Source organism: Podarcis erhardii, assembly GCF_964252035.2.
Source record: "Podarcis erhardii genome assembly, chromosome: 3".
Lineage (NCBI taxonomy): Eukaryota > Metazoa > Chordata > Lepidosauria > Squamata > Lacertidae > Podarcis > Podarcis erhardii.
Genome location: NC_138507.1, coordinates 99,171,111 through 99,183,572, shown reverse-complemented (window position 1 = coordinate 99,183,572; position 12,462 = coordinate 99,171,111). Strand labels below are relative to the sequence as shown.

Below are 12,462 nucleotides of genomic sequence, written 5' to 3'. Positions count from 1 at the left end.
GGAAATGTGTGTGTGTCTTATGGAGCGAATGCAGGCTGCGCAGCTATCCCAGAAGCCAGAACAGCAAGAGGGATTGCTGCTTTCCCTGCGCAGCGATCCCTCTTGCTGTTCTGGCTTCTGAGATTCAGAATATTTTTTTTCTTGTTTTCCTCCTCCAAAAACTAGGTGCGTCTTGTGGTCTGGTGCATCTTATAGAGCGAAAAATACAGTATATAGCAATATAACAAACAGGTTATTCTCAGTGGCCAATTAAACCCTGTGGAGGCTCCTAGGCAGTCAAAATCGGGGGGGGGGGGGGAGGGTGCTTGCAAATTATGTCCAAATTCATAAATATGTATAAACCAGTTTTATTTCAGGATAAAATCAATATTATTTTGATCCGTTGTCACAGGATCACTAAAAGGCATCGGGCCTATAATCTGGTGCCTACTCTGTGTATTTGGTAATCTGGCACTGGTTACTCTTTTTTGAAACGTGGATTTGTGCATTTGATACCCACGTCTAATATTTGGCCCATTAATTAATAGCAATAGCGACTCAGTGTGCAAGGTCAGAGATGGGGCGAAATGAGGAACTAATTTTCATTATTATTTTAACTCTTCCCCCAAGATGACCCTGCTGCCCATTCAGTGGTTTTTTAAGAGATGCTGTGCTATAAATAAATAAATACACATTTTTGCAATGGGACAAACATATTGTTGAGCGGATGATGCAGCCTGCCTGTCCATTCTTGCAAGGCATTGTGGCAAAAGAAACCACAGCAGAGGATCAAAGCAGAGGCAATGGGCTGGATTGTGTTGGCAACAAGGACATATTCCCTCCCCACAAGCCTTCAGAATAAGGGCATTCTCCAGTCTATTTATTTGAAATCCTTCTCACTACAGTTCCCTCTGTTGGGGGACAGAGTTCCGTGGGTGCAATGGACGATGTTGTCACATGCCCTTTGTTGAAGTAAGTTTTGCCTTCTGCATATAGAATGGGGGCCACATTTTATCCTTAACCCCAGGCAGCAAAATGTCTTGGGGCAGCCCTGTTTGCCGGTGAACCTGATTTCATTGTAAAGATGCTTGGACTTGTCCTGGAGTGCACTGGAGTGGGGAAACGATAGGGATGAAATTTCATTTAAGTTTAGATTTAAAAGTGAGCCTAACAAATCTGCCCTTTCTAAAACAATACACAAACTGGAACACAAGTCCAAGAAGCTCTGAAATTCGCACACCTCTGAATTTTGCAACAGGGTTCCAGAGAAGTAATGTATACAAAATTGCATGCACTACAGTTTTAAAAAAAATGCTTATATTGGTGAAAGTAACCTGCAAAATGCATTGCAGTAGGCTTTGCAAAAATGCGTATATCAGGAAAAATTCATGCTAAAATGCTTGCAATTTTTGAGAGGAGATAGAGAGAGCGCGCGAGAGAGAGCGCGAGAGAGAGAGAGAGCGCAGTGTGTGTGTGTGTGTGTGTGTGTGTGTGTGTGTGTACACACAGTGCTTTTTTTCTTTAAAAAGTGTTTAGGGGTACCCCTGCGTCCCCTCAGAAAAAAGCACTGTGTGTGTGTGTGTGTTATTCTCATGTGGCTGAAGAAATGTAGACAACGGGATGTATGATATGAAAAATTAGAAAGAGGGAGAATGGAAGCTGACGGCTCTATCTATCCATTGCTAGGCAACGGCCAGGACTTTGGGCTGCACTGTAATCCCACCTGATGTGAGAATGTGGCCTAGACAACACCAAATACTCCCTAGAGGCTGACCACTGTAAGGGGACGTGGGTAGTGCTGACAGTGGTGGCTGGAGCCCACTGGGGCCCCCACTCTCCTCCCTATTGAGTTCTTTTTTAAAAATAATTTTGATTTTTGATTTTTTAAAGTATACAGCGGGGGGGAAACCAAAACAATTCAAAATCCAAATATTGAGATTACTCTGAATCTCTTGACTTCCCCCATCCCTTCCATGGGTCCTAATGATAATATTTACAACTGCATATCTATACTTATCCAAATTTTTATCCTTCTAAATTATCCATAGTTTCTGTTACTTTACAAGTGTGGTTAAAATCCTGCCAATGTTTTAACCTACTTACAGTGGTCCCTGCTGAGTTCTTAAAGGGCAACATTAAGACTGAGGAAGAGGGAGCTGACAGGAAAGAACACCCATTAGATTAGTTGTAAGCAGGAAGGCCCTCAGGCCCTCAGGTGGTGAGATCAGCAGAGGTGGCCCTCTTGGTGGTTCCTCCACCCTCAGAGGCTCGGAGTGGGTCATGACCCAGGAGAGGGCCTTCTTTGTGGTGTCCCCTCCCCACAGAGGCATGTCTGGCATCTTAATTGTACAGCTTCCTGAGAATGCTGAATACGCACCACTTTGCCCTGGCTCTTGACACTTGAGGCCTATATTTTAGGGCTCACCTTATTTTCGCAATTGTGAGTTGTTTTGAACTGTCTTTAGCATTGTGTTTCAATGTTGTGGCCCACTCTGGGAACTAAGGGTGAAAGACGGGTAATCAATCAATCAATCAATCAATAGTACGGGGGCTAACTGAGCTTGGTGTGACAGTGCCCCATCTACCCTAATGGAACAGCCTCTACTAAATGTTGAACAAACTACGTTTAGGGGAAGCTTCTCTGCCATTACTAACTTTCTCGCTGAGGAACCTTAGATTAGCTTACTTACACAGAGTTTAGGAGTAGGGTTCCCATATTTCAAAAGGTGAAAATCTGGACACAACAGCAAAATCTCAAAAAAACAAACAAAAAAAAAACCCACAACTTTTTGAGCTAATTTTAAGTAAATACTGACATGAGTCACCATATGTCTGGAATGTCCACCCAGACACAGTTTTGAACAGCCAAATGCTGGCTATGTATCATATGTCTGGGAAATTCCAGGCATATAGGAACCCTATTTAGGAGGGCATTAATCTGATATAGCACTGCAGTTTTCAGGCTGTGTTAAAACTGATTAATGAAGGCAAAACTGAGATCTATGCAGACGGCACTTCTTATGGCATCCATCCCGTGAAGAAAAAAGTCAGATAATTCTAAAGATTTCTGCACAAGCACATATTTATTTTTTCTGGATGCAGAAAAGATAGCGGTAAGGCTGAACAAAGTTACAGTCTGTGCTCTCACCCACTCTACTGAGAACAATGGATAAAAAGAAAGGGAAAAGGTTGTTACTCAGAGTCCACATCCTTTCACAGTATTTCTGGATGGTAAAACATCTCGGAGGAGATTGATTTTTATTTTCCTTTTTTTAAAAAAAATTGGTCCTTTTCAAATGGAATGATTTGCCACACAGTGCTAAAAGAATTGAAAATAGGTGTGCTCTGAAATGTGTGACTACAACAAACCCTGGCAGCCTCTATTTCTACAGCATTATTACTAAAACATAATGACATTCTGCAGCAAAGGTTTAGAGACCTCAGATGTATGTCTGGGTGGGCCTGTATCCATAAAGAAATACCAGCGCTGATTCACATGAAAGACAAACGCCTACTTGAGCAAGCAGAGTTCAGAAAAGCTGTCTTGTACTTAGCAGGCAATCTTGCTGAAAACCAAAGAAGCCCAGTATTTGAGAGGTACCAGTTTTGGAAGCACCAATTTGATGAGGCAACAGAAATAGATAACTTGCAGGATGTGCCAATACCCAGTGTCTGTGTCACTTAAGACTGCATACTCACAACATTTTAATCTAGAGTCAATGGAGACCGAACTAGATTACACACACACACACACACACACACCACCATGCAGTCCACACAAAATCTAGATCTTTTGCATACATTTGTCTCCTGAAAAGCACTTCTTGAGAAACTGGTTTCCTTCTGAAAATAAAAGCTCATTGTGGATCATTACCCCACAGTGTGCCCATTTGAAAACAGGTGTAGGTAGTCCCAACAATGGGAGAAGGCTATCACCTGCCCAGTGATGCTGTGGGGGAGCATCATATACCAAAATTACAATCACCACTCTCTCTTGGGCTTGTGCAGTGAGGAAAAGGCATGAATCACCTAATCAAGATGTGGGTTTTCAAATGCCTGTCAAGTAACCACACCCAAACTTGTGGAAGGCAAGATCTAGAATCAATCTATTTTGAAATCAACATACAGTGGTACCTTGGGTTAAGAACTTAATTCGTTCCGGAGGTCCGTTCTTAACCTGAAACTGTTCTTAACCTGAAGCACCACTTTAACTAATGGGGCCTCCCGCTGCCGCCGCACCGCCACTGCATGATTTCTGTTCTCATCCTGAAGCAAAGTTCTTAACCCGAGGTACTATTTCCGGGTTAGCGGAGTCTGTAACCTGAAGTGTATGTAACCTGAAGTGTCTGTAACCCAAGGTACCACTGTACTGAAGATGATCGTGAGTGATTCCGGATTCAGAAAAACTGCATTTTCGTGCCACAAACGGGTCAGTGAATAAGCAGCCTTAGTTGGGATTTACACTGGGGCAAGGGCCATTGGTTTGTCCTGTTAGCTACAGTAGAGTAGATATGAACGACTGAGAAACCATCACTGATACAGAGTGTAAGCGAGCAGCAAAGGACTTGTTCAGCTTTGCTTTGCTCTCTTTTGTTAGCCTGGGGTGTCTGATGGGGAATTATTTAGGCAGCTGCAAAACCTGCTTTTTTAAAAAAAAAACCCCACACCTTCTATGTCCCCTCTCTTCCTTTTGAATATATTTTATTAAGGGTTTTCTTGTTTTACAGTGTAAGTGTAATGCCTCGTGTATTTTTTTTTCCCGTGTAACATTTTTACAAATCCATTTCATTTGTTGAGGCATTAGGGGGAGAAGAAAAAAGAAAAAGAAAAAAAGAAGAAGAAAGGAGGGTGGAAGGAGGGGAGATGGATGGGGGTGGGGTGGGGTAGCGGTGTTTCTATTATGCTTAATGTATGTAGTTTGGTGTCAGCGTGCTTGTGTTGTTCACTTGTGTTCCTTTGGTGGTGAGAGAGAAACACCATAACCAGACACTGGAGAGACCTGTCAGGAGTAAGCATGGACCAATGGTACCAAATAGTATGGGAAACAGCCCTACTAGAAAAATTAACTAACAAACTGAAACTGACACGGGGACAAACAGAAGAAGACACCTTCACCCCGGTATGGCTCCCCTTTATCACATACACAGCCCAACAGGACAATGACAATAATCCACCAACAGCATACAAATCAATATGGCTAACTTGATCCAAAACACCCACCCACCTCACTCACACACGAAAACAAAGATCACCACAGCCAATCACAAACAAACAATCACATCCTAGGCCAACCCCTCTCTTCCTTTTGAATAGAAGAAACCCTGCCTTAGGTCCGTGTTATCAGCGCTGCCAGAGAGCTATATAAAAAACAGCACCAATAAATCTGGAAACCTGCATGAAGCCTGAATCGAGGAGTCAAGGTTCAATAGGCAACACAATCCCCTTGTATCTCTTGCTCTTGTGAGTGAAAAGATGAAGAATTTGGTTTTTAAGAAAAGAAAAGAAAGCCCAAGAAAGCGGTGCATGTGTCTGAGAAGAGTCCTGGGATACACCTCAAGCAGCGGGCCAAGCCCTCACAGGCCATGACTACAGACCTGCTAGCATTATTTTTCTGCTTCCTTTGCTAAGCAGACTGCTCAGTGGAAGAGAGATGTGAAAGGATTGATTCTCCCTTGCCAGATTGCTCCCTTCAGGAAGTAGAACTGCAGCAAGCAGAAATCATTATGATCCCCTCACTCTCTCGCAGGCCTCAATACAGCAGAAGGAGTAAGCAAAGCTGTATCAGGCAGGCAGGAGAACCAGGAGGCAGAATGTCAGCTAGAGATAAGGAAGAGGTATGGCCCAAGACATTTGGCAACCTGAGTCAAAGGTGGCCCCACCATCACCCATCCTATGAACAGTCAGAAGCCTGCCAGGCTAGCATTTGAGCCCTACTTCAACACAGGTGATGGGGCAGCATCCTTCACCTCGCCTGAAGGCAGCAGACTATCTTAGGAAGCGCAGGCATGGCACAGACAGCATGGCACAGACATGCAACCTGCCCCTTAACAAAAGCTGGTTGCCTTACTCTGCCTGTTCCTTCTGTTGGCATTGACCATGGCAGGGCCTTCTTGGTGACAGCCCCTGTTTGTGGAAAGCTCTCTCCAGTGAGGTACAGCCTGTCCCGCTCTTTATTAACTTTCAGATTAATTGTTTAAAACCAAATTCCTGTTTATTCAGGCATTTGATAGCTGAAAGTTTCTGTTCCTGGCAACCTTGAAATGATTAGCTAAGGGGGCAAGTGATTGTTTTTAGATGGATTGTTTTTATTCTATTGTTTTGAAGCTGATATGTTTATCACCCTGGGCTCCTTCGGGAGGAAGGGTGGGTCCCCTGGGTATAGAGTGGTACAGTGGTACCTCGGGTTAAGTATGTAATTCGTTCCAGAGGTCCTTTTTTAACCTGAAACTGTTCTTAACCTGAAGCACCACTCTAGCTAATGGGGCCTCCTGCTGCTGCCGCACCACCAGAGCACAATTTCTGTTCTCATCCTGAAGCGAAGTTCTTAACCCAAGGTACTATTTCTGAGTTAGTGAAGTCTGTAACCTGAAGCGTATGTAACCCAAGGTACCACTGTATATAAATTCAGAATAATAATAATAATAATAATAATAATAATAATAATAATAAATATGCATTTAATAAATAATAAAGTTCTTAACCCGAGGTACTATTTCTGAGTTAGCGGAGTCTGTAACCTGAAGCATATGTAACCCGAGGTACCACTGTATATAAATTCATAATAATAATAATAATAATAATAAATATGCATTTAATAAATACAGATAAATGATGGTGGGGCTAGCTCTGCCAAAGGAAAATGAAGCCCATGAGCACTGCATTTCTTGGGGCCCAAAACCTCTCTCAAGGAAGCAGCATGCAGATATTTCTATTTTTTAGAGCAAGTCTGCAAAGTAAAGCAGGTTGAGGCAGCAAGATAAAAGAGTCAGGGCTGCACCACACGCACTTCAAACTGAGGAGGTGGGAATGTCATTTAAAAATAAAGTGTTCCATCATGTTAAACGAACAAACCTCCCTGACTGACTCAGCTTGAAAACACACTCAGGTCTGCCACAGGCTCGTGTCTCCATCCCAACGCAGGATAGTTAATGGGAATGTAGCAAATATTTCACCACACACCCCAAATATTTAACAATAACTTACTGCAAGTGCAGGGTCTTGGAAATAGGGGTGAGTGAGTAGTATAATAATAATTAATAATAATAATCTGGCTGAGTTTTTAATGTTTGATGTTTTATCATGTTTTTAATATTTTGTTGGGAGCCGTCCAGAGTGGCTGAGGTATAAATAATAATAAGAAAAAGAGGAATTATTATATTTATTATTAAGAAAAACCTCTCTGTTCGCTACCTTTGCATAATTTCATAAACCTCTGCTATGAGGAGTGGTCACATTTCCTACATTACAGAGCACAATCTGCTATCTGAAGGGCTGTTTACTGCAAGCCTCGTTTAAAGCTACGAAAGAATATTTAAAAGTGCTTAAGAAGGGAGAGAAAGAAACACTGGAGCTGTCCATCAACAGACGGAACAGACACAAAGATCATCTGATCACAGTCTTCTCTACTATGGCGAGATTACTATATTTCTGCTTATTATTTCTCAATTTGCTATATGCATTTGTCTTGGTTACATTTGTTCAGTTCCCTTCTTGCTTTCTTAGGAAAAGTCATTGTTAAGTATATTGGGAAATAGCCCAAAGTCCCAGAGGGTTAAAAGAAGGTGATTTAATTATGTAATAATGTTAAGGGGAAAGCCGTGGAGTGTTTTTTCACTGAAGCAAAACGTTGGGATGAGGGCCTCGCTTTACAAAATGTGTTGCCGAGTTTGTGCAAATGCAGCACCTTGTAAACATTCAATATTTGCCTCTTTGATTCCTTCTGCACTGCAAAGCAGAAAGTGAACCACAAAAGAACAGAGAAATACATGCTCAGGAAAGCTGTATGGGAAGAGCTCCCTCTAGTGTTCGGTGTCAGGTTGCTGCACCCCCAAGATACACCTAAGGCCATGTAATACTTTGCAATATTGAAGTCACAGAAATGTCTATTGTGACATGAAAAACTAATGATCTACCCTGAAAATGAAAATAAAAATCCCAGCCCTAAGATATGGAATGTGATCTGATCTGATCCACTTTTTAAAAACAGTATGTGCCACAATTTAAATTTCCCATTTTTAAAAAAATAATTATTATCCAGTTCAAAAGTGATACACCATATGTCAGAATCTGTTTTTTTTATAAAAAAAAATCTCGCTTTCTGATTGTGAAATGGAACAAGACCATTTAAGGAATCAGACTCTGGAGGTTACAGAGATAGATTCTTTCACCCACAATCAAATCTGTTGAAGAGCTACATCAGGGCTGTATTCCAGTTCCCAACTGGTGAGCCTACACACACCAACAGATCATAGGAACTGTTCTGGGTAAGGTTTACCCAGTTAGAGGCAATAGACTTTCTTAAAAGATAGACTCACACATGAATGGGGCTCCAGTACCGCAGACTGGCCACCAGCAGAAGGCTGAGGGGCAACCTATGCAAGGAAAGTACTCTATTTTTTTAACTCAGGTGTTCATAAGCTACTCTTCATCAGAAAATATCAGGTTGGTGAACAATAAATATAACCAGAAAATGGTCATGCAACATAATGAAAAGAATGAAACAACATCAAAAGGCAGCAAAGCTACAGCAGGACAAACTGAACAACTTAAAACGCACAGGCAAATAGAAACATTCTTTACCTGGCACCAAAATCATTGCAAGGTCACATGTCTGCGATTTGGTTCCATTGCAGAGGAAGCTGGAAATAAGGAGAACAGAGAAGCCCCACCTATCTATATCGTCTCTACTACTGTCTATATTATGCTTCTTACCCACATAAGGAAGTATGTGTCTTTAAACTTTTCCCCTTTCTCTGCCTGCAAGGAAATTATCTTTCTAGATTAGTGGCAGGTCACCTGTGGTCCTTCAGATGTTGCTGAATGACAACTTCCACCATCTCTGATTGTTGACCATACTCAGTGGCACAGCATGGGGGCAAGGGGGGGCTATGGCCCCAAGCACAGAATTCTGAGGGGGCACAACCTGGTGCCCCAAAACAGGCTCCCTTGACAAGGCCACGTGGCTGCCGCCTTCTGGAGCCGCGAGGAGGCAAATAACGCAACCTTCTCCTCACGGCCAGCGATGAGGCACCCGCCCCCGGGCAGAAATCCCTCCAGTCAGAGCCCAGACTTTTCCCAGCCTAAACTGGGCCTTCCCCGGGGCCTCACTCCTGGTGTGTCCTTGAATGAGGTGCACACCCCACAGCAGAAGCGCAGAGAGGAGGGTCGTCTGCTCGCCCGGGATCCATGGGCGCCCATCCTCGCACCGTGCAGCCAATAAGAGGCGGCCAGGGAAGGGCTGCGCTAGCCGCTTTCTGCCAAGCCCACCAAGCAGAGGACAGCCGCCACTCCCACCGGGAGCTTGCCAAGCTGAGAGCGCAAATGTGGTGACTAGCAGGCAACCTCTGTGAGGAGTGGCTGCCGCAGGGGCCCAGCAAAGTCCACCTGTTGCCTTCTGCACAATGCCTGCAAGGAGGTTAGGGGATACAATCCTTGCCTCGTCCCGGGCACTGCCACTGACTATACAGTGGTACCTCTGGTTACATACTTAATTCGGTATGGAGGTCTGTTCTTAACCTGAAACTGTTCTTAACCTGAAGCACCACTTTAGCTAATGGGGCCTCCCGCTGCTGCCGCGCTGCCAGAGCACAATTTCTGTTCTCATCCTGAAGCAAAGTTCTTAACCCAAGGTTCTATTTCTGGGTTAGCGGAGTCTGTAACCTGAAGCGTATGTAACCTGAAGCGTATGTAACCTGAAGCGTATGTAACCCGAGGTACCACTGTACTGGCTGTGGCTGATGGGACCTGGAGTCCAATAACATCTGAAGATTCCCCAACCCTGTTCTAAGATGATGAAGGAGTTACTGCTTCCTCTTTGCAAAAGCAGAACAAAGAATTATCCCTGATTTTCCCTTTGTGAGGGAAGAGAGTGGGGAATATTTTTCCTCCTGTACATAAATCATACGTGAAAGGGACCAGAAACAAGACAGTCCCCTCGGACTAATATCTAGTGAACTCCAAATGTTGTTTGCTTTTTGCATGGATGAACAGAGCCTTCAAACGGATAGAGCCTGTGTTGTTTATCTAGATTATTCATCTGAGCTATTGTCAGTTTAGGAAGATTGGCTTTTCTAAAGCATGGTAAAGCAGCTGCTTGATATATCAGATACACTTTTCCTACGATACTGGATAGGACCCAGGATCATCTAGTGAAGCTGAATGTTGGACAATTCAGGACAGACAAAATTAAGACGATCAAGGGCCTGGAAACCAAGCCATATGAGGAACGGTTGAAGGAGCTGGGTATGTTTAGCTTGGGAAAGAGGAGACTGAGAGGAGATACGACAGCCATCTTCAATCTCTCAGGGGCTGTCACATGGAAGAGGGAACAAGTTTTTCTCCTCCTCTGGAGGGTAGGACCCTCTTGAGGCCACAAGTTACAAGAAAGCATATTCCGACTTAAACATCAGGAAGAACTTTCTGACAGTAAGAGCTGCTTGACAGTAAAACAGACTCCCTCAGGGGACTGCGGACTCTCCTTTCTTGGCCGTTTTTAAGCAGAGGTTGGATGGCCATCTGTCAGGTTTAGTTTAGCTGAGATTCCTGCATTACTACGACCATCCCAACTCTGCAATTCTATGATTCACACAGCACAGAAACTACAGAATTCACTGCCACAAGATTTGGTGATGGCCCACTGCAAACTCCAACTTGGACAGCTTTAAAATTCATGGATGATAAGGTTATAATTAGCTACTAGTCGTGATGGTTGTGCATTACCTCTGAATCCCAGTTTCTGAGAAGTTGGATCCTCCTAACAGAGGGTCCATGTTGTGCTTGGCCCCTGAAACTCTTCCCCAACCGGCTTGTGGGCAGAGCTTGCCCCGCTCCAAGCTGGTGGTGCCACAGTTATGCCACTGGCCTTTAGCCAATCTGCATTGTGGCAAAGGTTGGGATATCTATTTGGCAGCGCGACGTAGGAACCTCCTTTTGCTTCACGCTGCCAAACACCCGCCCACACACCCGCTAATTAGGTCATGTTTGGCCTTGCTTTGGTTGGTCGCCTGTTTTGGAACAGGGGCCGGGTAGGAATTTTTCCCAGTGTGGCAGATTGGCTGTGGCCACTTGGTTTTTGCCTACCTCTTAGCAATTGTCACAACTTTGTAAAGTTTGGTGGTTAGGCATTGGTTTAGGGGAATGTGGGGAGGGGAGGTGCGGCCATCACCTGCCCCTCCAATGAATAGGGTATTCCGTTAAAGGAATCTGGGGGTCTGGATCTCGTCCGAAGTCCGGAGAGGGGCTAGGGCTATGCTAGGACCCCCAGGAACCCCAGGGCTGAGCACCAGTCAATATACACTGACGGAGATCCCCCTACTGGTTGTTTATCCTTCCAGGCTTCCTGCAGGGTGGGGCAGGAGCCAGTTATAGTTTTGATACCAATGCCTAAGTCAATACCAGTCACATTTGTGCATTCAATAAAGTTGTGGCCAAAAGTTGCCCATTAACATTTAAACTAAATTCTGTCTCCACTGTGTCTTTATTTCCATGAGGGTTTTGGGGCTCAGAGCACAAACACAAGTGGCAAAAGTGCTGTTGCACTCAGTTCCTTTCTGTGGGCTTCCCACTGCGCTGGCCACTGTGAGAACAGAATGCTGGACCAGATTATCTGATCCACCATTACTTTTCTTGTCTAGTTGGACCCCGAATGCGCTTTGACCTGAATTCAGGCATGCCTTGTGGGGTTGGGTAGGGAAGAGTCATTTAAATAAATCCCATATTTAACTAAACTAAAATTACGTATATATACGGAATAGCAGGCTAACTCATCACGTTTACTGGAAAATCAGAAAGGAGAGACTGGCAACTGATGAAATACAGCAGAAATACAAAATGGCAAAAAGCAATCTCTTTTATTGCTGTTGGCAACTATGGATTTGTTTATAATACACAATCAAGATTCAGTGGTTCTTGTCCACAAATTTCCCTTCTAATGAATGTTTATTAGGGTGTATTACCCGCCCAGTCTTGCTCAGACAATTCACTAACTAGAGAGAAAAATACTAGCTATTGGTTAGATAATTATTATCTGGAAAAGGGTACTTTTTTTAAAAAAAACTTTAAGTGGTGAAAATCAAGAAAATCCTTGACAGTACATGGCACCTTTCTTCCAACTCACTTCTGATTCACTGAATGGGTATCAAAGTTTGGAATAAATTGCTGGTTGTCAACATGGAGGTCAATGGAACTGAATACCAGGTATTTTATATTTAGGATTGTGGTGTCAGGATGCAAACCACTCACAATGACTCTAATGGAAGAGCAGAT

At 43.6% G+C, this 12,462-nt stretch overlaps 1 protein-coding gene across 6 annotated transcripts in view; it reads right to left on the bottom strand.

The window, feature by feature from the left end:
- The window catches only part of KCNH1 (potassium voltage-gated channel subfamily H member 1), a 223,006-nt gene that overhangs the window by 201,163 nt on the left and 9,381 nt on the right, over positions 1–12,462 (bottom strand). The gene's annotated exons all lie outside the window — the stretch shown is intronic.